The sequence below is a fragment of the Panthera leo genome, chromosome A1, assembly GCF_018350215.1.
Source record: "Panthera leo isolate Ple1 chromosome A1, P.leo_Ple1_pat1.1, whole genome shotgun sequence".
In the NCBI taxonomy this organism is placed as follows: Eukaryota; Metazoa; Chordata; class Mammalia; order Carnivora; family Felidae; genus Panthera; species Panthera leo.
Genome location: NC_056679.1, coordinates 123,377,069 through 123,401,856, shown reverse-complemented (window position 1 = coordinate 123,401,856; position 24,788 = coordinate 123,377,069).

Below are 24,788 nucleotides of genomic sequence, written 5' to 3'. Positions count from 1 at the left end.
TGGCTGGTTAGAATACCCTGGTCGTCCTTGGAGACCAGATATTGCTTGTTTTCCTTGGGTGTTGCCTCCTTGCTTATTAAATTCCTTTTGTTCTCCTTGATGGTTAACTTCATGTTTTCTCTGTCGAATAAATGCAGGTTCTGAACCCTCTTCTGGTTTAAAAATACTTGTTTTCAAAGCCTGGGTTGAAGACACTGAAATGATGCCATAAGCACAAAAATAAAAGTAAAGTCATTTAACTTTAAGAGTTTTAAATCAACAGCATTCATCCCAAGTTGTAGTATGTATTTAACACCTCTTTCAGTTGTTTTTAATCAAACCTCAGACAGAAGCTTCCCATAACTTCTTACAACCTTAATATTTTGGGTCCTCTATTTTTTTCTTAATTGTATTACATGGTTTCTAAAAATCACGGCGTTGGGGTGCCTGGGTAGCTCAGTGGGTTAAACATCTGACTTTTCTCGATTTCAGCTCAGGTCATGATATCGAGGCCTGTGTCGGGCTTTGCTGACAGCTCAGGGCCCACTTGGAATTCTTTCCCTGTCTCTGCTCCTCCCCTACTCATGCTCTTTCTCTATCAAAATAAATTTAAAAAATAAATAAAAATCGTGGGGTCAAACTGGCTTGTCCCATTTCTAAATCAGAATCTGAATTACTTGAACGGAACTATCTGAGCTTCATACTACTCCAAATTCCTTGTAATGATTTCCTGAATAATCAAATAGACTCTGAGTTATGCTTATTATAAACTTTCCCTACATCACAAAACCCTTTCCCATATTCCCGACCTCACCCTACAGAAGGTGCTATCAGCAGTTTTCTAGACATAAAAACTGCCAGTCGTGAGTCCTCATTCCATATTCTTTTCTCATCTCTATATATGCTTTCTGTAGCTGTTTTCTTCCCACCTTGCCCCTGTTCCAAAGGGAACAGCCCACCATTTCCCATAGGGGTCCTAGCATCAACCAATCAGTCATACTCTCTCCAGTGGTTATTTCTTTCTTTCTTTTGTACTCAAACTATTCAAGGAAATGGTAGATATTATATGACTATTTCTTAATACCTACTTTTCATAACTCATCTATTTCTTGAATTTATTTTGGAAGTTCATCCATCACTATATATATGTATATGTAAATATATATACATCACTATATATATATGTATATATATACACATATATAGGTACATACATACATATATATTTCCAGCAGGGGAGTAATAGATTGGGTGAGATTTGTGAGATATAGATATAGATATAGATATAGATGATATAGATATAGACAGATATAGATATATAGATGTAGATATGGTTTATTCAAATTTCTACTCCCAAATAAGCAGGGTTTAGACAACAATCCATGAGCAAATGGAATGGCTTTATGGCTGTTAAGTGCAATGGTATTCTACTGGGTCTTATGTTTCTTGTCCTTGGTTTGGTACAAGTGTTTCTTTTTGACTTCCTCGCCTTTTCTGTTTAATGATTTTCTTTTCCCCTTTACTTTCTCAATTTGGGGTTTCTGAAAAAGCTTTATTCAAGCTTGCATTGTTTTTCTTCGCAGGCTTTCTCCCTAAGTTTTTCATTTTATACAACCTGAAATAATTTCAGGGTAGGTAGTTCCAAATCTGTGCCTAGAGTCTCCGTTGCATTTGCATTTGATCCTCTTTTTATTTCCACAAGTGTACACACTTGTACCTTCAGGTAAATTTAACTAAAATCAAATGCATCATTAATTGTTATCCGTTGAGCATGCCATTGTCTACTCTATCACTGGTGGTTAAGGTCTTAGCCCAGGCTCAGGAATTTAGCACTTAGTAACCTGGTGTACTAACTGTGGTGTAGCGTGTGGTAGGACGGTCATGGGTGTAATCTAGCCATCCTTTCAACTGACCAGAACTATATTTGAAGGGTCCATTACCATGCCAGAGCTATAGAAAGATCTAGACACACAACCATGAATAAGGGATTGTTATTCTACCCTGAAGAAGCTGGAAAGTCTAATAATGCGTGTAAACAAGCAAACGGGCATTTATGGTAGCTTGATTAATGCTATCCTGTGAAAAATAAATTAGACAATAGACCCAGAGTCAAGATAGCAGGTAGTAGGGCATCATGTCTCCATCCTGGAGGAGGTGACACAGATAAGAAGTATAGGCTATAGCCAGAAAAATGGATAAGGAAATAATTATTTTCAGCAGAGAGATGAGCATTTGCATGAGTTCTAAGACTCAAAAGTATTCCTTAACAGGCACTAACTTTGAGCAGAAATCAATTAAAATAAGGTTGTGGATGAAATGGTAAAAAATAGATCAGCTGATCTATATTCTTTGTTAATTATGTTTTTTATTTTTAAATAGGTCTTACAAGCAAATTACATCAAATTTCAAAGACATAAAAGGGTAGTTTAAAGTAACTTTCCCTTCCTCTCCTGTCCCAACCCTCCTTGGACACAATTACATTCAACAGGTTTTTCTGTATCATTCAAGAGATGTCTTCTGTATTTACAAACATATTGGGATATATTTTTTCACACAATTAGTAGCACACTGTACACTGTTCTAATCCTTATTTTCTCCCTTGACAGAACCGTGAGGTTATATCAATACATATAAAGGCTCTATATCAATACATATAGAGCACCTTTATTATTTTCCCTAATGGCTGAAGAATATTTCACCTGTTAAATTACCATAATTTACCTAAACAGTCTTCTAACAATGAGTAGTGATTGTATTTCCTTCTTTTCCTAGTACAAACAATAATATAATGAAAATCTGATTAATATATCATTTCTCACATGGCTAAATTTGTAAAAAATCAGGGGTGGAATTTTTAAGTAAACAAGGTAACTATAATATCAGAATATGGTATAACTGTTTTTTTTTTTTAATCTTTATTTATTTATCCTGAGAGAGAGAGAGAGAGGCAGAGAGACAGGGAGAGAGCAAATTCGCTGTCAGCACAGAGCCTGACATGGGGCTCGAACTTATGAATTGTGAGCTCATGACTTGAGCTGAAATCAAGAGTTGGATGCTCAGGCACCCCTAACCATTTTTTTAAGTTAAATTTTTGTAAAATAGTTATCTGTTCTGTATTTTTGTCCTCTGATGTTACATTCTAAATATACTCTTGGCATTGCTCTATATTGTAATAGGCATTCCCGAATCCTCTCCTTTTGTCACCCTCCAAATCCATATAACTACTACATCTGGCATTAAGGGACTTTCTTCCATCAACAAATGCTTGCTTAATGCGTACTAAACATCATCTAGTAAAGCACTGAAGTACAAAAGAGATATGTTACCTGCCGTTATGGAGCATATATGTTCTAGGGAGGAATTTTATGTATCTATCTATATATTTTTCTTGCAAACATACGTAAACATAATAAGTATACGCATAATATATATTTTTCTCTGATATATATTATAAAAATATAGAATATCTGTGTCATTTATTATCTAGAGAAATTTACATCCTTAGATGGAAATTTCATCGCTGAAAACAGACCACCTAACTGTATTGAGGTAGGGAACACAGAGAGGTCTGCTGAGTGACAGGCACCTAAGAACTCAAGTAATGGTAGCTACTGCCAGAGTATACGTGATTCTTATGGCAGCCTGTGGGAATGTCTACTTATTTCCATTTTATAAAGGAGAAAACTGAGGCTAAAAAATTAAGTTATCCAAAATAACATAAACAGAGAATTGAAAAGTCAGGGTTTGAACCTATTTCTCTGTGACCACAGAATTTCCTGGATCATCACACAAAACTATATATTTATGGAATATGGACTTGTGAGTATTCACAAACTCCCATAATCCTTTTAGACTGAATTATCTTTCCAGGGTAATGCCTTGCTTTTCCCATTCCTTTGCCTCTGCTTCTCTTCAGTCGTGTCAAACTATTCACTGTTGTCTCACCTTGTCACTATTTTTATGCCTTTGGTCTATATTTATGCTGTCTGAAATTAGCCTCTTCCCTTTCTCTGTCTGATGGAGATTTATCATTTTAACATTTTCTGACAAAGTATTACTAAGTCACTCAACATTTCTGATTCTTTACTTTGAGAGTTGGAAGGAAAGTCATCGAATTTAACTTTTCTTACCTGAGAACATGGCCAAGAACATGAAGGGAAGGAAAATGAAAGCCTTCATGTTAGAGTCAGCTGTTTCAGACCTGGTTGTCGGATGGAGTTAAGGGTAACTCTTCAGTAGATGCTTTCTGAATAATCCGTCCTGATCACTACCATGTTATATATTTGAAAAATCCTCCACCCTAATTGCTAAACACTGTCACTTTATTTTAAAAAAATTATAGAGTAATTTTCACAAACTGGAAGGTGTTCCTCCTTGAATGGATTGCCATTTTAAAAATTAGCTCCACACCCCAACTCCCATAAATACCCCAAATTTAATATGCTTCTATCAGATATTTGTCTTACAGGAAAAAATAAACATGGCGAAATCCAGCTGGGAAAGTGGTAAGCTCAGTGTTTAAATTTTTTTTTTATTGTTGAGGGATAACTTGTCTTCCGTCAGTGCTGTTACTGACCTTGCATGTTTATATGTCCACAATAGGGATTCCCATGACATCTTCCCACATATAAATCATGTGCTAAGTATTTACCTCAAATTATATTTTAAAAGCAAGTAAAAATGCATCATTAATAAGTGATGAATGCATCCAGTGGGGAATGATGAGGTGTAATGCATTTTTATGAGGTAACAAAAAACAATAGATCTTATGTTTGAGAATAACATCACTCTATTGACTTTCTTGCCTCAAGCTGTTATGCCAAACAGAAGCTCATATGACAATCACCTTGGGAGTTTTAGTCAGCCATAAACTCAATATCATGAAACAGTGGAATATTGTGTTCAAGGTTGGCTGCCCTATATGAGATAAATTTGAATTAATTGAGGCCTGTCTAAAAGAAAATGACCTTGATAAAGTGGGGTCTAGAAAACACAGAGCAGAAGGTTGGTTGATCGTAGTAGAGAATATAAACTTGAGTAGACAGATTTAGGATGGATGTCGCCACTGGATTCATCATGTGAAGGGCATTAGCATGGGGGAGGATGATATTGTTTTTTCTGTGTAGTTCCACATGGCAGATCTAGTTCCAATATAAGAAAGTGCAGGATAAACATTTTTGAATTCTAAGGGAAGTGAAATAGGGGCTTCTTATAATTCCTTCTAATTCTAAGATCTTCAGATTTAGTGGTTCTGGATTGTGTTTGATTTTCATTTTAGCTTCTTTAGAAGGGCAGTTCTGAAAATGATGAATGATTTCTTTTAATCAAGCCAGCAATTGTAGGGCATCAAAAAGGACAAATTTAACATTTTTCTATAGTAAAAAGGCAAACTCCCCCCTCCATAAATGTTCTCTGTACTGACTAGTATTCATATGAATGTCAGAATAAGCTCAATGAACTACAAGGCCTGATTATGCACATATATACGTGTGTGTGTGTGTGTGTGTGTGTGTGTGTGTATCTCCCATATAATATACCCCATATTATATATACACATATATATATTTAAAGATCAGATCATTTTTAACAAAATGTCACTATGAATTGTTCAAAAATACAGTAAGTTGAAAGAACTGTGCATACACAACACCAAGATTCTTCAATGAACATTTTGCTACATTTGCTCTACCATTTATTGATCAAAATGGCTGAATTTGATGCAAGTTATTTTCACATGCAGATACTCAATGCAGTGAAATCCCAAATATCAACAAATGGACCATAATAGCTGCATTTGCATTTTGCCTAAACAACTGTTTTGTACATACTTATGCCATCATCTGTCCTACCCATGCTTTTCTCCTAGCTCCAGTGTTATCACACTTCAAAATAGCATACGTAAATAACAAATATGATTGAGTGCCTGTATCTGAGGACACGGCAGTGAGAAGATGAAGTCCCATGAAACCTGTGCTCTGAGGTCTCAGATACTGTCTCATGAATTAGTAGAAAGTATTGTTTGTTGCACTGAGTAAGGCAGCGTTTTCTCTATATCCCTGTTCTCCAAACCATGCCAAAGGGTGTTTTGAATAATTGCCTTTAATCCTCTAATTTTCTTAAATGGAACATTTAATTTATCCTTTGATGATCGGATTCCTCCACCTTTAGAATTGTCTTCCATTATTATTTTCCTTTACATTTGGGAGTCAGGGCAGAATTCTGTGTTGGAGTAGGCTCAAAAAATGCTCTGCACAGCCACCTGCTGGGGAAAGGGAGGGGGGCATCCCACATGTCTTCGAGTGCGATTCCACATCAAGGCTATTCTTTTAGTGGTCATCATTTTGGGGTGGAAATAACAACAGCATTAGAGTCAGATGACATGAAGTGTCCGTCACTCCTCATTTTAGCTGTGTAATCTTACGCGAGTTAATCTCTGTCTCTCTCTCCATCTGCCACTTTTCCTATCTCTCTTTCCTCTTTATTTCTAAAATCATGATGATAATACCCTACTGAAGGAATCAAATTTTGCTAAGTATTTTCTTGTGGTTTGGAAGACAAAGTTTATACCTGCAGTTTAGTGATCTGGTTTCTGATTGTGAGCTGTCTTATAGCATCCTGTGTCCAGTTACGTGATTTAGACTCAAGCCATTCGTCATGCAGCTAAAGGGAAGGAAACTGAGCTCCTTCCTAGCTTTCTTCCACGAAATACTTTAGCTACTATGTTTCCTTTCAATTGTTCCTCAGGGGGAAGTAGCACATGTCAAGTTTTGTTCTTTGAACCCCAGATGTGTAAAGATTGAGCACAGTATAAGGTACTGCTACATAGCACTCGCTAGGATTTTCAGACACAGATGCCAATAGGTTGAACTGAATCAGGCAAACAAATGGAATATTTGGTCCAGTTTTTGAAATGTAATTCATATTACATGGAAGTCCTAATGCCCCTTAAATTCAGTTTCATGTTGCTGAAACTGTCAGGGGGAGACTTGCCAGTTGCTTACCAAGTCTCATTAAATACTTCACAATATCAAGAAAGAGGCCAAAGTTCAAGCACTAGGTAATCACTATTTCACCGAAGGCCCTTTTTCTATTTCTCAGTTGACTTATTAATTGATCGTTTTACCCAATCTTCACCCACGCAGAGGCATTAGTTTCAGAACACTGAGTCCTGCAGGGTGCAGATGCTTGAGATAGAATCTTGGGTAACTTCCCTGTTTTGGATGTCAGTTTCTTCACTCAGCACACAAAGTACTGACGCAAACCAAAATTCGAATAGATCTAATTTCATCATTATTTATTGAGATGATGCATCTGTCTGACACACACACTAAAATGTTCCATTAATGTTGTCTCTATTACTATACCCATGTGAGCATTTGAGATTAGAGACATGACATCTTCCACCTTCACTTTAGTTGCATACACGTGAGGTTACCAGAAAACAATAAAATGCAAAATAGAGCATAATTATAATAGTTATGGACTAAGTTGGTTATAAATGGCATTTATTTATATGCCTGAAATCCTGAAATTTTTCATTATGTGGAAAATTTTGGTGTACAAGTTTGCAAATTGTAGGGATAAAATTTGAAATATAATTAATGTCTTTCTCACCCCCCAAATTAACCTCTTTATCACCATGGCTATAAATAATTACAGTTGCTTTTTAAAAAGCCTTATCTTCATACTTAAAAGAAAACAAGTTACACAGTTTGGTCCCTTGTTGATCATCAGATTTGTTATTTTTAGCCATTCAGGTCCAGGTTTTCTGTAACTCCTTTCTCAAACATCACTTTTAGTCACCAGTCATATAATGTCCGCTCATAATTCATCTTACAATTATTTCTTAAAAGAAGGAGCATATTTGTAGAATATTGTTTATAAAGATTGCCACCAACTAATCCTCACATTGTACAAGTAAATTCTCTCCTATAGAAGAGTCCATGTCCCCTCCCCTTGAATCTGAGCTGGTCATGTGACTTTCACTGACCGCAGAATGCCGTGGATGTGACAACATCCCATTTTTAGAACCAAGCCTTAGAGTCTGGCAGGGCTGGAGGAGAGACTATGGAGGGAGCTAGAGACATAGAAAGGTGGAGACAGAGACGGAAACAGGAAGGAACCTCTCTAGCCCCACTGAAACATCAGAAATATGACTGAAGTCATTCTGGATCCCAAAAGAGCCACCCAGCGAAAGCCGTATGGAACAGAGGCAGATCATTTCTGCTGAGCTTGCAATAAGTGGCAGACTTGAGGGCAAATGAATGACTGGTTTTGTTTTAAGCCATTAAGTGCGACGTGATTTGTTATGCAGCAATAGATAATCATTATAATTTTATGGACAAGACTATGATTACTTTTTGACACTGATTCAAGACCCCATGAAAACTATAAAGTTACCATTTATTGAAGCTCATTATATGGATGATCTCATTTAATACTTAAAACAATGCTTTGGTAACATCTTAAATATGTGATGAGGAAACTCAAGCACTGGGTCATTAAATAACTGTTTTCACACAGTTAACCCTAGTCAAGATATTTTACATGATTTATTTTTTTTAAATTTTTTTGCTTGACATTTATTTATTATTGAGAGACAGAGAGAGACAGAGCATGAGCATGGGAGGGGCAGAGAGAGGAGACACAGAACATGAAGCAGGCTCCAGGCTCTGAGCTGTCAGGACAGAGCCCCACACAGGGCTCGAACTCACAAACCTTGAGATCATGAGCTGAGCCGAAATCAGACACTCAACCAACTGAGCCACCCAGGCACCACCCCTATTCAAGATATTTTAACATATCTGCCTTAGGAGACCTATTCCTGGCTATCTAGAAACATGGGAATTCCCTTTCCAGAAAGAGAGACTCAGAAAATAAATGTTTGGGTTAAAGATCCTTCCCTCAGTTGGAGATCAATCCATCTTTGGCGTTATAGAAGTAAGATTCCAAATTCAGAGCTGGGAAGAGATCTCAGTCCAGCCATATGGAGATTTCTGAGTCTTCTCTAGTATACGCTGGGTCATACTTCACATGTTAATGCTAGATCAACAGCCTACACTTCTGACACCAACATCAAGTCTTTGCTCAGGAAAGATATGGGGAAATCTACCATATCTCCATTTTGATTTTGAGATTGGTGGTTCCATTAGTCTGTGGGATAATATTTTATGTATATGTGTATATTTCCTGAAGGGCAAGTTTGTGGATCACACTATATCTTAAGAATATCTTAATATAGCCATAACCAAACCAAAAAATTAATCAGCTGTATAATCTTTGGTTTGGGGTTTCCAAAAAGAAATCCTTCCAAAAGATTCTTGAAAAAAGTCTATAGTTTTTTGGCACATATACATACTACTTGTTCTATTTGAAATTTACATTTTTTTCCCTTTGAATTGATTAGCTATTTATATTTAGGGTCAGTGTGACCAATACTATCTGTTTTATGGGCTACTATTATTTTTCCAAATCCACCTTAAAACAAATGTATGGCTATTAGCTTTTTTCAAAAGATCATATTACTTACCTTATAACAGACCTACAAGTTCATTGCTTTAAAAACATTATACTAATACTTCTACCACCACATTTTACATGAATTTTAAGATACTGCTTTTTTTTATTTCAATGCTCCATATGCTGATGAACACCTACTGTATGCAAAGAAACTTGGAATATATATTTCAATCATACACTATCACAACTCTAAAAAACTTCAGAGAATGTCTAGCCCAAATCTTTCATTCTACTCTTGGGAGAGAGAGGATCAATAGAGTCACTGGAATTCTAAAAACATTGGCAGAGTTTGGACTTGATTCCAATTCCAGTGTTCACTCTTCCAAAATTTGCTTATTATCTAATGGCCACAGAGTATAACTGGCCACCTCTATGTGTATGTGTATTATGAATATATATGGCCAGTTATACTCTGTGGCCAGATCAGATACAGACAGCCTGTGAGATCTGATGCCATCACATACTTGAGGCTGCTTTCTAGACTCTTTCGTTAGAAGACTCAAAGATCTTGAAATTGTGAGCTCAGGCTACATGGGACCTTATAGTTTCCTACAAAAGGGAAAACAGATTGCCCCAGGACATAAAGCCTGTTTGTCCACATCTCATCTCTGTCACACTGGTATCCTGATTCACCGGTCTTTTCAAAATATCTTCCAACTTATATACCTTATATTAACAATAACCTTTATCTGGGGCACCAGGGTGACTCAGTAGGTTGAGAATCTGACTTCGGCTCAGGTCAATATCTCACAGCTCATGAGTTAGAGCCCCGCGTCAGGCTCTGTGCTCACAGCTCAGAGCCTGAAGCCTCCTTCTGATCCTGTGTCTCCCTCTGTCTCTGCCCTCCCCCTCTTGCATTCTGTCTCTCTCTCAAAAATAAATAAATGTAAAAATTTTTTTTTCAAATAACCTTTATCAAACACCCAGAACCAGACTCTGCGCCAAGTGCGTTATATGAATTATCTCATCCAACTCTTAAAACAACCTATTTTATAGATATCACCTATAATAATATAGATGCTATTACAATAGAAATATACTATTTCATTTCTCCGATGAAAAACCAGACACAGTCACAGAATTAGCTTGTAACAGAGTCCATATTCTAAATTTTATCTCTTACTTACTATAAAATATCTTCTTCCTGTATTAAAACTCAAACAATACAATAAGCTCTTCTTTATTGGGTGCCATCCACCATGGTGTAGTATGAGACTGCAGAGTATTTGGGGGAGTCCTTGAAAACTTCATAATTGGCATTGCATATTTGGTAATGACAATTCAAGTATCAGGTCTATTCATTCCCTTTGCTTTTTATTGGTACCTCAGAACACTTTGGACACTTACTTGTTAATAAGTCCATAGAATATTTATACAATTCCTACATTAATGGACAGTTTGACTTCTGTCTCTGTCTCTTTTTAACTTGGTGACTGATCACATGTTTCTGGGTTTCAGATTCCTCTCGTGCAAGATAAATATAATAATAATGCCTATTTCATTGGGTTGTTGCGAATACTTAATGAGTTAATATATGTAAAGCCCTTAGAACAATGTCTGACACACAGAAAAAACTCAAACACTCAATGAATGTTAGCTATAATCTTTTTTTAAAATCTAGATTTGTACTTTGATCACTACTATAAACTGATACTATTGCAACAAGGGATTTTAAATAAAGCTTTGCTGAGACAGCTGATGATATTCTATTGAAAGAAGGTAAGATGGGAATGCAAGCTGGTGGAGCCACTCTGGAAAACAGTATGGAGGTTCCTCAAAAAACTAAAATGGAACTACCCTATGACCCAGCAATTGCACTACTAGGCATTTATCCACGGGATACAGGTGTGGTGTTTCAAAGGGACACATGCACCCCCATGTTTATAGCAGCAATATCAACAATAGCCAAAGTTTGGAAAGAGCCCAAATGTCCATCGATGGTTGAATGGCTAAAGAAGATGTGGTATATATAGACAGTATTACTCGGCAATCAAAAAGAATGAAATCTTGCCATTTGCAACTACGTGGATGGAACTGGAGGGTATTATGCTAAGTGAAATTAGTCAGAGAAAGACAAAAATCATATGACTTCACTCATATGAGGATTTTAAGAGACAAAACAGATGAACATAAGGGAAGGGACACAAAAATAATATAAAAACAGGGAGGGGGACAAAACAGAAGAGTCTCATAAATATGGAGAACAAACTGAGGGTTATGGGAGGGGTGGTGGGAGGGGGGATGGGCCGAATGGGTAAGGAGCACTAAGGAATCTACTCCTGAAATCATTGTTGCACTATATGCTAACTAATTTGGATGTAAATTTTAAAAAATAAAAAATAAAACAAGTTAAAAAAATAAAAAAAGAAAGAAGGTAAGACTAGGAGATATTTCAAGGAAGAGAATATGAAAAGGAAAGTACAAGTTGTATGCGTGTGTGCCTGTGTGTGTGTATTATAAAAAGGAAGGAAGCCATTTTTTGTGTGTGTGGTTTTGAAGGAAAAAGAAGTATTACCACTTGGTGCAAGTACTAAAGAGGCAAATACTAACTTGCTATAAAGAAATTGTTCTCTATTGATGGAATGGTCTGCTTCTTTACACTGTGAATTTTCCAAAAGCAAGAGTATCAATGAGGTGCTCAAAACCATTGTGCCTTAAAGTGAGATACAAAGCTCATATGCCATCAAGAATCAGAAGCTAATGTGAAAAAGCAAAACTGATTCTGGGGCACTGTGGGTATAACTCATCCAAAGGAGTCAGGGGACGCGTGAGTGGCTCAGTTGCTTTTGGCTCACATCATGGTCTCATGGTTTGAGTCCCATGTGGGGCTCTATGCTGGCAGTGTGGAGCTTGCTTGGGATTCTCTCTCTCTGCCCCTCCCACACTTGTGCACACACACACACACTCTCTCTCTCTCTTTCTCGCAAAGTAAATAAATAAACATTCAAAAGAGTCAAATTAATGATTGTTGTTATTAAGGAACATGAGTGGTAGGTAAGCAGATCTTTTGACTTTTCCAGAGTTTCTAGAAATCCAGTTTCTTATTTGATCTTTTTCAACTTCTCAATATTGCCATCTATGAAAAGAAGTGACTGTGTATGGGCTAAAGAAAATCCCTAAGTGACGGCCAGCTTGTTTGCCATTTGTTGGAGATCTCTGCTTTAGAATCACTATGTTAAGAAGTATCTAATACCAGAGTTCCCTGTCTGAGTTCTTATTTTGTCCACATGCTCAATTTGAGACTTTGAAAACAACCTTCTCAAAGATACCATTTTTCACAATGTTTCTGTTTTTATACTCTACTTCCTTCCTTTTCAACACGGCGAATTTCTTATATGTCACAGATCAGCTAAAATGCCATCTCTGCAATGAAGTCCTCTATTGATGCCCTGCAATAATTTTCAATAATTCTTGGGATATGAATTGCTTTAGCTTGGCTCCCAAGGCTCTTTATGAACTGACTCCTTTCATCCTTGATCATGCCAACATTATTTCCATTTCTGGGTTTTGATTTTTGAATTGTGCGTTGTTGTTTCTTAAACGTTTATTTATTTACTTATCTATCTATTTATCTACTTTTTGGATTGTGTTGTTTTTCTGTTTGTTCTCTTTGCTTGGAACACCCTTCCTCCAAATTTGCATCGAATCCTTTTAAGCTCTCAGGACTCAGTTGAAAGTAACCAATTTTAAATCATTCCTCTCTCCAAAACGTACTTGGTTTCTTCCATCTTATGTGTCAATTTGATTTCCTTTATAAATTTATTAATAACTGAATAATATATTTAAAAAATATTTTTGTGCATCCTCTCAAATCTTAAAGCATGATTCTTTGAAGTAGAGATCTTGTCTTCACCCCATTCTTGGCATAGCATCTGGTATTTTGTAAGCATTGAAAAATTATTTGTGCAATTAATAAATGGCATAATTCATTCGTTAGGAACTTATAAAAAGCAGGAACATATCAAACTATATTTTAGGCAGTTGGGATACATTTGTCTTTCCAGATAGTCTATAAACACTCTGAAGATGCCAAGCTTGTCTGTCCATCTTTAGATTTCTAAGCACTGACAGCATGCCAATAAACTTATAGTTTCAAGGTTTTTCAAAATTTGCCACACATGGAAGCTTATCATATTTTATTTAGTACACTGTAGTGCTATAGTAAGCTGATAAAACTGATAAAGTCAGAGACAACTAGTCCAGAGGCTTCAGCTGTTCCAGAACCTTTTTAGTGTCTTGATGACTGAAATGACCAACATTCTGTCTCCCATGTTACTTATTTCTTGTCTTCGCATACAACTGAGAAGCTCTAAAACAAACTCAATGTGTCTCTTAGGGCAAAATACTTCCGCCATTTTGCTAAAGAATGCTAATTTGAGTCAGAGAATACATATTTTCTTGGACTGGGCTTTATTAATCTTGAGGTCTTCTATGTAAATCTGAAGAATGGAGATTCAAAGCACTGATTGGAGAATTCTGGATGTGAAAAGCATGGAAATATTCTATGACCTGTGCTTGTTTTCAGGTTGTATCATTTCATACTCAGGTGGTCTAACTAAATCGAACAAAGGTGGCCCCACTGTGACCTAAAAAGAACATCAATGTAGAAAGTCTGCTAAGAGACTTTATTCAACTTTATTGAAATTGTTGTCTTTTATGCATAATAACTGTGGGAAATACATTGCAAAGGATATTGAGCTACAGGGAATAAATCTTCCAAAGCCAAAGACAAACGGAACGTGTTTCTAGCCTTACTGCGTCAGAGGAATCAACATTTCCCATTGTGTTTGAAACCAAGCTTTCCATTTTTTTTCCTGAAAGAAAAGAGATGGTGCTGAGAATGAAATGTAGTGGAAATGGGTTAAGCCCAGGCTGGATGAACGAGGAATGGGTACTTATCCTTTCTAGGTCTGCTTGGGGATAATTACATTGGATTATTCTAAATAAGAGTTATCTGTACAATACTTAGCACAGTAAAACCTTAATAAGTAATTTCCCTGACCCACACCCTACTGGTGCAAACTAAGTGTGCTGTTCTAAGAGCTGCCTGCATGTGCTTACTCAGCTGCTTTGCAGAATTCACAGCCATTGCGGTAAGTTTACCCATCAGAACAACACACTGGCTTGTGGACCTTGGGACAGGGTTTTCCTTGTGTAGCTGGTTTCTCATAGTTGTTGCAAAAAGCTTGTAATTTAAAAGAAGTTCTTGCTTTACTTCATGAATAATGGCATTGACATCATTAGCTCTTTCAAGGAACGAAAAAATATGCTAAATTTACATTTAAAATTATTTTAAGAAGCATATGTTTTATTATTACAATTAAGATACATGCTGAAAATAAAAAAATAATAAAAGTTATATGTAGTCCTAGCACTCAGAGGTGTCCTTTGTGAGCATTTGTTTTTCTTTCCATTTCTTCTCTAGGCATTGTATTTCTGTTTTTATATTAAAAATAAAATCACACTGTATTATGTTCTATTTATTCTTTGTCATTTACCTTTTCTGTACCATTATGCATATCCTGCAAAGTATGATTTTTGTGGTATAATACTCTACTATAAAGATGTAAAATGATTTCTTTTACTAATACCCCATTGTTGTATATTTCTTCTTTTTTACACTGAGTTGAAATCACCATTTAAAAAAAAAACTTATTTTGAGAGAGAGAGTGGTTGCGCATGTGCATGTGAGTACTGGAGGGGCAGAGAAAGAGAATCCCAAGAAGGCTTCGCACTGTCAGCACAGCGGCTGGTGTGGGGCTCAAACTCATGAATCGTGAGATCATGACCTGAGCTGAAATCAAGAGTCAGAAGCTTAACCAACTGAACCACCCAGGTGCCCCTGAAATCACGATTTTATATATAAAATACTTGTACATATTCTGATTACTGTCCTAGAATCTGTTCTTTGGAGAATTGCTATCTCAAAGGTTGTAACTCATAGGGCACCCAAACGGTCACCAAACTGCTTTAATGTAAATGTGTATGCAAGTATAAATTCCTTATCTCTTTCTTGGAATTTCTGGAGAAATTGGTCTATACTCCTTTCTTACGTCACTCCTCAACCCAGCTAGAAGTGTCTTGACATAATTAGCCATCTCAGATTCATCTTTTTATCCAATTCCTAGGAAAGGACCTGGTAAAAGTTGAATTTTGAAAAATATCTGTTGAATGAGTGGGAAAAGGGAACAGAATTTAGAACGTAGATTGGAGGTACTGGTGCTACAACCAACTTGCCCAATTGCCAGTGATTCTTAGAAAGTCTGCACCATGTCCTTCAAAATCTTAGGCAACATGGCTCCTCTGGGCTTTTCCAAATATGGCGCCACTCTGCTCATAATACATGTCTAACATTCGCTGAGTGCTTGCTATGTTTCAGCCTCAGTACTAAGTGCTTTATTTTTTTCTTCTTTCTTTTCAAAGTGCTTTAAATGAAACTATTCATTTAACCCTCTTGAGCAGTCCTATGGAGTTAATATTATCATTATCTTCTCTTTACAGGTAAGGAAAAAAGTTAAATAATTTGTTCAAGTCCTCATAGTTAATCAAGTTGTAAAAATCGGTGTCAAATGAGGACAGTTTAACTTCAGAGCCTATGTTCTTAGCCATTTCACGGTGATCAAACAGAAAGCCACTAACATAGTCAAATGGGTGCATTACTAACCTTTGAAAACACTTTGCTTTTCCCCAACACTACACTACTCCTCCTCCTGGAACAAATTTTCCCTTTCATATCATTCTTTAATGTACATCTCAAATACCATCTGGTATTCTAAAATCTTCATAGTAACTCAGGCAAAAATGGATTGCTCCTGTTTCCAAATGCCTACAAACATTATTAAAAAAAACTTTTTTTTTTAATGTTTATTTATTCTTGAGAGAGCATGAGCAGGGGAAGGGCAGTGAGAGAGGGAGACAAAGAATCTGAAACAGGCTCCAGTCTCTGAGGTGTCAACACAGAGCCCGATGTGGGGCTCGAACTCGCAAGCTGTGAGATCATGAGACACTCCATCTGGCCCCTCAGCTTTTGCCAACCAGACTCGGGGGCTCTGCTTGGCCGGCGAGCCGCCCCTCCGCCCCGGCTCCCTCCCGCCAGTCCGTGGAGCGCGCACTGCCTCACCGCCCTTCCTACCCTCTTCTGTGGGCCTCTCGTCTGCACTTGGCTCCGGAGACTCCGTTCTGCTAATCCTCTGGCAGTTTTCTGGGTTAGTTAGGCAGGTGTAGGTGGAATCTAAGTGATCAGCAGGACGCGCAGTGAGCCCAGCGTCCTCCTACGCCGCCATCTTCCCTCCCACGTCTGACTCTTGATTTCATCTCAGGTCATGATCTCACGGTTCACGGGATCGAGCCCTGTGTCAGTCTCCACACTGAAAGCATGGAGCCTGTTTGGGATTCTCTCTCTCCTCTGTCTGCCCCTCCCCTGCTTGCACACATGCACCCGAGCATTCTCTCTCTCTCTCTCTCAAAATAAATAAACATTAAAAAAAAAAAAAAGATTTGCTATTGTTGTGAGACAACCCTTGTGATAGAAAAGGACCCATGATAGAGAAGTACGTACCTGAGAGCCTCCTTGGCTTACAGCCTCTGCAATGATAGAACACACACAGGTAAATCTCAACAGCTCAGAAGAATTCTAGAATTTAACAGCTAAAATTATCCTTAGAGATTGTCCATTACAACAGTCTTGTTTCATGGATGAAAAACTGAGGCCCAGAGAAGGGAAGAAAATTGCTCAGGACCCACAGCTTGTTAGCCACACAACAGAGCTAGAGGCCAGGTTACAAAGGCCCAGTACAGAGCTCTTTTCACTACATTTCCTATTTATGATTTATGTGGCTTTTATGATTCATGTGGTTCATTTGTTTAAGGTTTACTTTAAAACTAAGCTATTCCTGAAGAAAGGAAGGCAGACTCTAGATCTATTCTTTATCAAAGAAGCATATATTTAACCAGAAAGAAGTTGAAAATTCCAAAATCCATTTGTTTAAAGGCCAATCAAGACAACTGGCAACCAAAGTGCTAATATATAATATAACAAAATAATTTTCAGAACATTTGAAAAAAAATCATGATTCACCACTTTTCCCACTAACACAATATCTACCATCTACTTGGCAGACTTCTGTATTTTAAGCAAGCACTGTATTAAATCTTATATACACATTAAGGCATTCCAACAATCCCAAAAATAAGGAAGCTGAGCGCTGGGGCAAATAACTTGTCTAAGGACACACGCTTTGTAAATGACAGAACAAGGATTCAAACCCAGGTCTTTCAGACTTTAAAGCTAATGTACTTAAGCATAATATTTTATTAAAAGAAATCTTAGAGCATGTAAGGTTTGCACTCTATTTTCATGTGATGAAACAGAAGCCAGACAAAAGGAGTTGCTCAATATTAAAGAAAACTATAGTAGCATAATAAGGGCTAGAAACCAAATCTTAAAATCCTAGTTGTGGGGGCTTTCTACTTCTCTCTGACTCCCTTTTTCTAATTATCTCTTTACTTTGCTTACCTACAGGGTAAGTAAGAAACGAAATCTTCTCAGGAAAATTCTGGCAGTTGAGCCACCCTAGATAAGAATTTCTTGAAGGTGACTTTAAGTGATAATTTCTAATTTCAATATAAATTTTTTCCTTGAAGAATGAGGGCTATGTTGTTCACTGTGGTCTGCTGAAGGGAACATAAATTAATTGCCTTGGAGCTCCTAGATTAGTCACTTGGGGCCCATGTGAGCTAGGATAGGTCATCTCATCCTATGAGACATAATACTGTTTTTACAGTGGGATAAAATCATTTCTTGTGTGGTATTATACTGATAATTAAAGTAGCTAATTTATAAATAAAAGTTCCTTCTGAATTAAAAGTGTGGTGGACAGTCACCATCATTAACCATCCTTATCATCATAATTATTATTGTCATCATAAACAACATACATCAGGAGATGACATTAACCAGTCTGGTCCAGAACGTCATTTCTTATACATATAGTACTCACCTGCAAAGAGGAACAAATAGGCCACAGTGACCAAAAGCAGGAGGCTGCCTGATGGCTGCATGGTCAATGAGGTCTGCAAGGTCTGTAGGGAATGTGTTAATAGAGTCCACTTCTGTGGATGATTTACAAGCTGTATTTATAAATTGATTCATATGCATGCATCGAAGTATATACATTTGTCAGCCAGCCAGATTCTCCACCCTGATTGTGTAATCTATTTCCCCAGTGATTAGAGACACCAGAAACCAAAGAAGCTTATTTCATGCCTTTTCCAACCAGTCAGGGATAATGGCCAAAAATGGTGTTTAGGTGGAATGAAGTCAATTACACGTAATACACACAGAGTTTGCTTCCACCAGCAGCACACGGTGATAATTGCAATTGAGTCATTTTATTCTACTTTGCATATTTTGATCTGCCCCCAGCCGAACCTTGGGCCAGAAAGCTTCCATCTGGTGGTAATCTGTAGGACGGTCTGTACAATATATGCACATTAATAATGTTTGGAGTCACAACCACCAGGAAAGTGAAAATACTGATGTGAGGGGTTTTGAGATTGAGGAATTCATTAGGCAGACTAAGAACATACCCTAATATTCATTAAATTAAAAATTTAGACATTCAAGGTGAATGTGAATTGGAGGCTGTGTCCTTCAACCCCTTGCTTTTAGGCAGCATGTGCTTGTTGGTTCCTATTTAATATTTTTATTTTAGCAAGTTTTTCACAGGTGGCTTTTAGTCATTGTACATAAATGCTATCTACACTGGGGCGCCTGGGTGGCTCAGTCGGTTAAGCGTCCGACTTCAGCTCAGGTCACGATCTCGCGGTCCGTGAGTTCAAGCCCCGCGTCGGGCTCTGGGCTGATGGCTCAGAGCCTGGAGCCTGCTTCAGATTGTGTGTCTCCCTCTCTCTCTGCCCCTCCCCCGTTCATGCTCTGTCTCTCTCTGTCTCAAAAATAAATAAACGTTAAAAAAATAAAAATAAAAAAAATGCTATCTACACTTGCCTTCTCTCTCTTTTTAAAATATGTGATGTACTCTTCACTTCAGGTTTCTTGCACTTATTGTTTCCTCTTCTTGGAAAAATCTTGGCTGAGAAACTTGAACGGCTAGTTCATTTTTTTTTTTTAAATATCAGTTCACATATACTTGCTCAGTGAAGATTTTCCTGACAATTCAAAACACACCTATCCCAAATCAGATTACTTGCCTTTTTAGTTCTTTTTTATATCTAAAATTATCTTTCTCATTTAATTATTTACTTGTATATTTTCCCACCCAATAAATACATATGTAGACACAATCGTACACACAAATGCATGCACATGCATGCTAGGATAAGGGCTCATGGATCTTTTTCACTATTGTGTCTCCATGTCTCCATGCATAGAACAATGTCTTGCACATGGAAGCTTGCAGAATGATTCTGATTTTGCAAATCCTAACCTATAAAAATTCCTTCCTTCCTTCCAAGATAATAATTGAGCACCATTTAGTTCAAGTATTACCAGATGCTGAAAATGTAGTGAAAACAAAGAAGGATTCATAGAGCCTACATTCTTCTTCTTTTCTCAGACACTTGCTGGGTGGAACCCACTGATTCCAGAAAGTTTATTAGACTCTGGGAATTTAAAGATGAATAAGAGAAGCTCACAGGTAAGAGGAGAAGAAAGCAATTTGATTTACGTTATACACAAATAAGTAGGGGAGCCCGGAGGACAGCACATTCGTGGGAGTGGGATGAGGAAAGGCTGAGAAGAGTCGTCAGGATCAGATATCACAGAGGATCTAACTCTCAGACTTATTAGAAAACAAATAAGAACTAAGGTATATTTTGAGAAATGGTTAGGCTCAGATACAGAGACAGGCATTAAGATGAAATGTTTATAAGCAAAGCTGAGTTTTTTTTTTCTTTAATTTTTTTTTATGTTTATTTATTTCTGAGACAGAGACAGAGCATGAGTGGGGGAGGGGAAGAGAGAGAAGGAGACACAGAATCGGAAGCAGGCTCCAGGCTCCGAGCTGTCAGCACAGAGCCCAATGTGGGGCTCAAACTCACAAACTGTGAGATCATGACCTGAGCCGAAGTCGGTCGCTCAACCGACTGAGCCGCCCAGGTACCCCTGCAAAGCTGAGTTTTATCATCACTCTTGTACTTGGGGTTCATTAAGATCCCTGGATCTATGGGTTTATAGTTTTCATCAAATTTGGAAATTTTATTAACTATTATTTTTTCAAATATTTTTTTCACTCCTTCCTCATTCTTCCCCCCTCTCACTGTGGGAAGTTGTCCCACAATTTATTGATATTCATATATAATATATACAATATATTGATATTTTACTTATATAAATATGTAAATATATTTCCTGTGTTTTATTTTTGCTCATTTCTAATGCTGTGTCTTCAAGTTTATCAGTCTATTCTTCTGCACTAGCTAATCTACTGTTAATGCCATATAGTGTATTTTCCTTCTCAAACTTTTTGTTTTTTCATCTCTATAAATATACTTTAATTCTTTCTTTCTTTCTTTCTTCTCTCTCTCTCTCTTTCTTTCTTTCTTTCTTCCATCTATTTTACTGAACATGCTCTAGCTTTCTTCTTGAGATAACTGGCTTAATAGCCTCATTTATCAATGATATCACTTGTGTCATGCCTGGATCTGTTTTTATGATTGATATTTTTCCAGATTCGGGGTCATGTTTTCCTGTTTTCTGTTTTTCTGTTTCCTGTTTTCATTCTCACCTGCTCCTTCTTTAGATGTTATTTATCCTAGAGAATCATTAACTCCTTGTCCCTTATGGAGGAGGACATACACCATTTACCAGGTATGTGTGAGGTGGGGTGGGGGTGCAGGTCCTAGCAAAAACAGAAGCGGGAAAAGGAGGAAGAAGCAGATTTTTATGGAGTCCTTCAGTTTCCCTGTCTCAAGAGTTTATTAAAATTCAAAATTTCTTCATTGCAAAAGAGAACTGTCAAGAGAATGAGAAGGTAAGCCACCGACTGGAAGAAAATATTTGCCAAAGATGTATATAACAAAGGACTATTACCCAAAATATCCAAAAATTTCTTAAAACTCAACAATAAGATAATGAACAATTCAATTTAAAGATGGGCAAAAGACCTGTACTTCCTTACCAGGGGAGATATACAGACAGTAAAAAATATATGAAAAGTTGCTCAAAATCATATGTCTTTAGGGAATTGCAAATTAAAACAATGGGATATCATTACACACTATTGGAATGGTTAAAATCCAAAGCACTGACAACATCGAATGGTAACAGGATGTAAAGCAGTCACAAAAAGACAAGGAGGAAATTTAAATGTATATGTTTAAGTAAAAGAAGTCAATCGGTTAAGGCTACTGCAATATTATGATTTATTCTTATATGTATTTGGTCTTCTTCTGTGGTTCTTGCCTCACAGCTCCCTAAATCCTTGGAATTTTCTAAGTGTTGAGGGTGCTAAAGGTATCTTTGGTTATACTAATGGTGACTCTTGTAAAGGGCTTAGGGATGGGGGTTCGTTGCCAGAGGAGACAACCTTGTAACTAGAGGTTTGGAACTTTCAGTTGCACCCCTTCCCATGCCACCCCCCCAACCCCCGCCCCCCGCCCCGTGATCTCTGAGGAGGGGAGAGGGGCTAGAGGTTGAATCAATCCCCAGTGGTCAATGACTTTATCAGTTATGCTTTGCAATGAAGTCTCCATAGAAACACCAAAGGAGGCAGTTGGGAGAGCTTCTGGGTTGGTCAGAAGTTCAGGTAACATGCTGGATTTGCAATTGGAACCTCTCATCTGTAGCCCATCAGTCAGAAGCTCAGGTGACAATCTGAGCTTGTGACTGGCTTCTGAAGTGGGTGAGGGGTTCCTTAACCTGTGGGATCTAATGCCATCTCTGGGTAGATAGTGTCAGAATTAATTTGAATTATGGGACACCCAACTAGCGTCCGAGAATTGCTTGGTGTTGGGGAAATCCTCCCTCCCACGTTGAAATTGGGATCCAGAAACCATAAAGAGTTATATAAAGTGTGATTCCAACTAAATGACATTCTAAAAAAGGCAAAACTATAGAGACAGTGACGCTGAGTCATTGAGCGAAACTGTCAAGAAAGAATTCTTGAGACATTTTATGGTGCACAAAAGTGCTTTTATTATATAAATAGTTCAAAGACAGGACCCATAGGCAGAAAGAGCTGCACTGGATTGTGAGGAGTGACTAGTTATATACTTTTAAGTTTGGCAGAGGAAGGGTAGAGATAACCTAAGTCTCTAAAGGGATTTCTGCATGTTATAGGAGAGTTATATCATCCTGGAAATTTGACTATTTTCAAAATAAAGTTAGTTGGTTTTAGTCTCTAGCACATTAACCATAAGGCAGCCATAAGTTCCTTGAGGAATGTCACACTCTGCATGTCTCAGGTATTTATCAGTGGGCTGCAAGTTGTCAGAAATTTTAATTTTGGCTACATTTCTCTTGCCTTTGTTCTCCTCATCAACAGTAAAAAAAAAAAAATCAGTGATTGTCAGAGGTTCAAGGGGAGAGAAGGATGAATAGGTAGAGCACAGGGGATTTTGAGGGCTTTGAAACTATTTTATATGACACAATGTTAGTGATCCATGTTGATACTTTTGTCAAAACCCAGAGAATGTACAACACAAAGAGCAACCCTATTTCCAACTATGGCCTTTGGTTAATAATGATGTGTCAATGTTGAATCATTGTAAGTAATGCCCTCTGGCGGGGCATGTTGATGGTGGAGAAGGAGGGGAGGGTATTTTTAAGAATCCTATGTATTTCCTGCTCAATTTTGCTATGATCTTAAAAGTGATCTAAAAAAATACCTATTAAGTTTAAAAAAGAAGAAGGTAAATATACCAGAAACTAAACACAAAACTGACAAATAGCAAGAAGCTCCAGTTCATTCTCAGTAAGCCTACTGAGTGCATTTCAGGGCTGTGTCCCCAGGACTGGATGGTATTTTCCTTTGACACTATTATCATTATTAAAAACATATTTCCTTATAGGTACATGATGCCTCACTTTACAGTTTGCATGGGGACTTTATACACATTATATTTATTCATTTTTCCTGAATCTGTCAAGTCTTATCGTCATCATACATGTGACAGTATTGAGGCTTAGAAAGTTAGGATTTAACCCACAATTGCTAGTAGAACACAAACCGAAGACATCTGTGTAACTCCAAATCCAGTTTCTTCCAAGGATTCAGTATCCCTGGAGAAAATAGACCATTGATAGATGTACCAAGAGCAAAGATTTCTAGTACAGAGACAGCTGGTGAGGAGCACAAAGGTTGCCAGGGTTCCCATTTAGGAGATGACATTTTCACTGGCAAAGCAAAGAAGGAAATCTATGGAAAAGAGTGATTATTTCCTTTGTTATCTTTTTGTGTTAACCTGCTAGCCTGCACACATCTACTCAACAGGAGTTTCTTCTCGGTGTGTTTCTACAGCAATGTATTTCTAGGTAGCATGGTACAACAGTTTCCTTCAAACGACCCATGTGAAGAGCGTATTAGCAAGAAGAAGCACATCTCTTCCCAGGTTCTAGGATTTGAGAAACAAAAAGTTTAGTGTCCGTAGGAAAGTGGTAATGAAGTCATAGGCGTTGATGTGTTCTTGAGATTGTGCCGGTTTCACTTGCATAAAAGAGTATGAAGGTTTTCAGTAAGTCCCAGAAATTAACCTATAATTAGTTATGACACCTGTAGGAGGGGCTCATTGTCTCTTGAAATTCTCAGTAAGAAAGTATTTAATGATGTCTGCTCTGAGTCTATAAAACTGTTTTCAAAGTACTGCACGTCTAACAAAATTGTTACCTCAAAATAGGTTAGATTTTATTAGGTGAACAAACAGTTTTCTGTGTAATGAGAACTTGAGGACTGTAATTATGAAGTCAAACTCTTCGTGTGAAAAATAAAACAATTCAGGTAACTGCCATTGTTGTTCTAATGTGAGATTGGGTGGTTTTCTCCCCTGCTACTGCTCCTTTTTCTCAGCTGATGATCTTACATAATTTTCAATTCTATGTTACTAACTTGAGTCACTATACCGTGCAATCGATCTCCAGAACTTACTCACTTATTCATCTTATCATTAAAAATTTGTACCCTTCGACCAACATCCTCCCATTCTGCATCCCCCTCCCCATTCCTGGCAAACAACATTCTTTTTTCTGTCTCTATGACTTTGACTTTTTTAGATTCTACATATATGTGACATTATGCAGCACTTGTTTTTCTGTGTCTCCCTATTACATTTAGTAT